The sequence below is a fragment of the Lagopus muta genome, chromosome 4 (assembly GCF_023343835.1).
Source record: "Lagopus muta isolate bLagMut1 chromosome 4, bLagMut1 primary, whole genome shotgun sequence".
Lineage (NCBI taxonomy): Eukaryota > Metazoa > Chordata > Aves > Galliformes > Phasianidae > Lagopus > Lagopus muta.
This window is the reverse complement of record NC_064436.1, coordinates 64,371,240-64,376,069: the sequence shown is the minus strand read 5'-3', so window position 1 is coordinate 64,376,069 and position 4,830 is coordinate 64,371,240. Positions and strand designations below refer to the sequence as shown.

Below are 4,830 nucleotides of genomic sequence, written 5' to 3'. Positions count from 1 at the left end.
TGCCTGCTACTTGTCTAATAAGAGTGATAGAAATGACACACCTGAGTGATTAAAATTAGTCTTCTAATTTACATTGTCACATCTGCCTTAGAGGAGTGATTTTTCCTTGCTTATCTCCAGCTATTTTATTCAGCCTTTACTCTTTTCCAGGCAGCCACACCTCTTCGATAGTCCCAAAAAAATCTGCATCTCCAGAAAGCAATACTAGGTACCTACAACAGTTTGGTTATGGTGATTGAGTTGAAGATCCTTTTTAGCTCTGTCTTCCTACATTTCCTTGACAACCTGATATATTGATTGACAACCCTGATTGTGGCAGGGGGATTCGAACAAGATGACTTTTGAGGACCCTACCAACACAAACCATACTGTGATTCTATGATACTATCTGTCCCAGCATTACTCAGAGATACGCTGGACGAATCATACCAAAAAGGCCCAGAGATATGAAGTAGAGGAAGTCAAAACCAGCTAAGTCTAACCATGTAGCTTGTTTTCAATCAAAGGCATTTTATGGAGTCAATACAGGATTTCCTTGAGCAAAGGAGGCTCTGAGAGCATTGCTGTGTAAGGCAGTTGTAACGAGGACTCTTGAATATAGGTGCATGGTTTGTAGAACTATGTGCCCCATCATTTCTGCAAGGATTTGTAGCTGTATTACAGCTCACATGAAGCCTTTCCAATAGGGTAAGTCAGCTGTGGGAGATAGAGGTATGAAATGAAAAGATGCTGTCAGACCCTCTGTTCCTCCCCTGGGGAGGAACCACACCTTCCATCTTCCAAGGCTTTGGTGGCAGATCAAGGCAGATATGAGTTCCTTCTAGCAGTCAGGCTGGAGAAGACCTGGGAGGTCGATTTCCGTTATCGTTTTCAGGAATTCTCAGAGCTTTGTAGCCAATACTCTCCTTTCCACTGCTACCTCATAGCACGGGAGCACACATTTACATTTTCTGAATAGGGCAATTAGTGTTCGCTCCTTCCCCCATGTCGCTCGCACCTGGTCTCCGACATTCGTGCCTCATCAGTACTAATGGCTCGACCATTAGTGGTGATTACTGGCCATTGTTTCTATCCCACTGACCCTCCTGAATGGCAAAGGCATCCCTCCATCGTCCTCCCAGAACAGAGCCTGGTGTTTAATAGCCCAGTTTAATACCACAACTTCCAAGTACATAAATAAAATCAGACAGGCCCAACCTATATTTTGTACGGCTAGAGAGAGGTGAATACATGTTTTTCTGTTAATGCTGCTGTTTATTATTTTCATTGCAGTCGTTCTAGCACGTTCAAACGTCACATCCTATCAAGGGTGAAGTAAAAAAATTTATTAGAACAAAGATGATTACTGCATCAGGCAGATGGTATTTCAGGGCAGTGAAGACCTAGCATAGCTTATCTCTTGGAGAAGTACAAACCAAACTCAATTACTTTTAAGGAGTTCAGAAAGTTTACCAGATTGCATACTGTGTATGCACAGGGGCTTTGTTATAGTTATGAGTGAAAGAGCTCTTCTAGCTCTACGTCCCTACTTTCCTTTGGGCATGAACCACCTGACTTCCTACACATCATACAACAGTTCTTATAGCTGCTGTATTAAAGAAGAAATTACTGCATTTAAGAGTATAAATAGCTTTATTATTATACCTTCACTCAGCTGGCCAAGGTGTTCTTCTTCAACCAGATAGTGTAATAAAGCCTAAGATTCAGAAACATATTTGAAAGAGCAGTAGGAATTCACATTTGTTTTGCACAGTCTTCTCTTCTGTCATATATATAAAAATAAGAGCAAAGAGTCATCAGGGGATTTTCTTTCTGTAAATTTCCTTTCAGCCTAATTGCGAGGCAAATTTTTAGCCAAATTCAGCTGAAAACAACCGTTCTTCCCAGTTGCATTTGGGTTGCATTATTCCAGCTATTTACCAGGTGGCCACGGGAATTTTCTCCTGGTTAGTCTGCAACCTTGAGCAATCTAATTGAAATGTGGGACCATGAGAGGATTCCACTACTCCAGTATTAAAACAACACGCATGAATTTGGTTAACTAGCTAATCTTTTTTGGTGCCTTTTCAGAGGAAACCTGTCTTTTTTGAATTTATGCTAGTGTTAACATAGATTACCTAAAGGTGGTCAGCTGAGGCCGAGGTCCAGCTTGCTGCTCTACCTACCGCTTCAGAGATAATTAAGCTCTATGTTCAACGCTTTTTAAGACTTCTCTGTAAACTGTGTGACAGGATTTGTGCATGGCCTTTAATGTTGATCTGGATTTTACCTTGAATGAATAATGTTATCTGTATTATAGCTGTCACAGATGAAAAAACAACTTCTATAGATGAGTGAATCCATTTGTTGGTTTATGGATCCCAAATCCTCCGGGGCAACAAATCCATCTGTCATCGCTGAATGCTTGCATTTTATTTGGTGCTGCGAGTCAGCTGACAGGTATTAAAATGCACATGGAAGTGGACTGATCTTTGCTGACTTCCCAGCAGAGAAGGCCCATGGGTGTTTTTATTCTAGCACATGAAGTAAAATAACATAAAGTCAGGAACCTATTCTTAGGGGATAATGCAAATTGTCAGCTCTAGTTAGGATCGATATTTGGGCAATAGGCCTTTGAAATACCCATCTGCCTAGGTCACCCTCGCCCACTGCTTACTTCATTTTCCTTACTGCTCTTTTCTTTCAAGGATGCATCTCAGAAGAGCCATGCTCTCTCAGCCAGTCTCTTGTGTTCCACTTCTCTTCCTTCTTGTTCTTGCATTTACTTTTCTGTTTGCAGGTCCCTTGTTTACCTCAGGAGGAGACAAATAAAAAGTTAGTTATAAAAAGTTGAGTAAACACATTGTTGTAGCAATGTGGGAATTGCTTTCTCTCTAGTTTCCAACTAAGAGGAGCCTAATTCCTTCAACTATTCAACTTTCTTAGGCAAACACTGCAGGACTGAGTTTTGTTAGGGATCAATTCAGCTGCATCAACATTGGAGAATAGCACCTGCCTTAATTAGTGATCCTTCCAAAACTCTTTCTAGGATCTCTCCACATGTAGAGTCAAAGCAATTTAACTTGCTTCTTGCTCTGGATCATTCTCAGAGAAGCTTATCTTTCTCCTCTTGTAACAAAGTTATCTAAGTGAAGAGTCAAAAGTTGTTGTGAATAATACCTGATTTGTCCAGTCCACATTTAAATCATGTAACCCAGTTATGTTGTCTATAGTGAAAGACAACTAGCGCACTTTCAGAAACAGTTGAAAGCGCAGCATGGACAAAATCTACAAGGCCACCACTTTTTACATAACCCTGAAAACACATTGTATAATCAATGAATGTACAGACATCATAGTTATGAAAAATACCAGAGAGTCTGGCTATGCAGTTATTATCACAGAATTGTAGGGGTTGGAAGGGACCTCCAGAGATCATTGAGTCCAACCCCCCCTGCCAAAGCAGGTTCCCTACACCAGGTCGCACAGGTCGGCATCCAGGCAGGTCTTGAACATCTCCAGAGAAGGAGACTCCACCACCTCCCTGGGCAGCCTGTTCCAGTGCTCCGTCACCTCACTGTAAAGAAGTTCTTGCGCATGTTTGTGCAGAACTTCCTATGCTGCAGTTTCCGGCCAATTCCCCTTGTCCTGTCTCCACTCACCACTGAAAAGAGTCCGGCCTCGCCATTCTGCCCCCCCCACCTTAGATATTTATAGACCTGGATCAGATCCCCTCTCAGTCTTCTTTTCTCGAGGCTGAACAGACCCAGTTCACCCAGCCTTTCTTCATAGGAGAGATGCTCCAGGCCCTTCACCATCTTCGTGGCCCTCCACTGGACTGTTTCCAAGAGATCCCTGATTCTTTTTTGTACTGGGGAGCCCAGAACTGGATGCAGCGCTCCAGATGAGGCCTTACCAGGGCAGAGTAGAGGGGGAGGATCACCTCCCTCGACCTGGTGGCATGCATTAAAAAAATGCACCCCAGGATGCCATTGGCCCTCTTGGCCACAAGGGCACACTGCTGGCTCATGGCCTGTTGCCCACCAGGATACCCAGGTCCCTCTCTGCAGAGCTCCCCTCCAGCAGGTCATCCCCCAACCCGTACTGGTGCATGCAATTATTCCTCTCAGATACAAGACTCTACACTTGCTGATAGGATGCTTACCCATATCCTGGGCTCACTATGAAACTCCAGAAAAGGGGATCTCCAGAAGAGAGCCTTCCCCTCTGGCAGTCAGCTCTTAAATGGGTCTAGGAGAGGTGCAGCCATGCTCCACCCCTTCCGGCAGCACAGCTAAATTGCCTTCACCTGTGTTCCCATGGCTGACTTATTGCTAGCCTCAGGTGATCAATCACAGGTTTAGGCTATGATTCAGTAGTTCCCGTACACACATCTGCTCTGGTACTAGCTCAGAATTGGCCATCTGTGGTCAGCACCTGGTGTCCTGCAGAAGCGGGGGGAAGGAAGATTATCTTCTAACTGGAAGAAGCTAACTCACAGCAAGGAAGTGTGTCTGTACGCCCTTTGTGCCATCTGGCACACACACACACACACACACTCACACACACACACAAAAAATTGCTTAGACTTTTTGCACTTTGTTCATCGGTTACTCTTCTTTAGTAGCCAAATTTAGAGTAGGAGTAAGGCCCAAAGGACCCATTCAGTGATTCGACCTTCTTGGCTGACCTTTCAACTCAAACAAGATATCCCTATGTTAAGAACAAAGGTTCTCACTCTTTTTGTAGAATCCATCTCATCCCAACAATCCCTGCATTTACAGTTTCTTTATTACTGCTGGTTATTGTTTAAATAAAGCATGCATTCTGGTAAGTAGCAATTGCTCAGAC

At 43.6% G+C, this 4,830-nt stretch overlaps 1 long non-coding RNA gene across 1 annotated transcript; it reads right to left on the bottom strand.

Annotated features, from left to right (window-relative positions):
- Positions 1–1,653: 1,653 nt before the first annotated feature.
- LOC125692232 (uncharacterized) lies at positions 1,654–4,179 on the bottom strand. Its single transcript, XR_007376529.1, has 3 exons — positions 4,145–4,179; positions 2,657–2,792; positions 1,654–2,513 (listed from the first exon to the last, which is right to left on the bottom strand). It is a non-coding gene; the product is annotated as an uncharacterized LOC125692232 (long non-coding RNA).
- Positions 4,180–4,830: the final 651 nt, after the last annotated feature.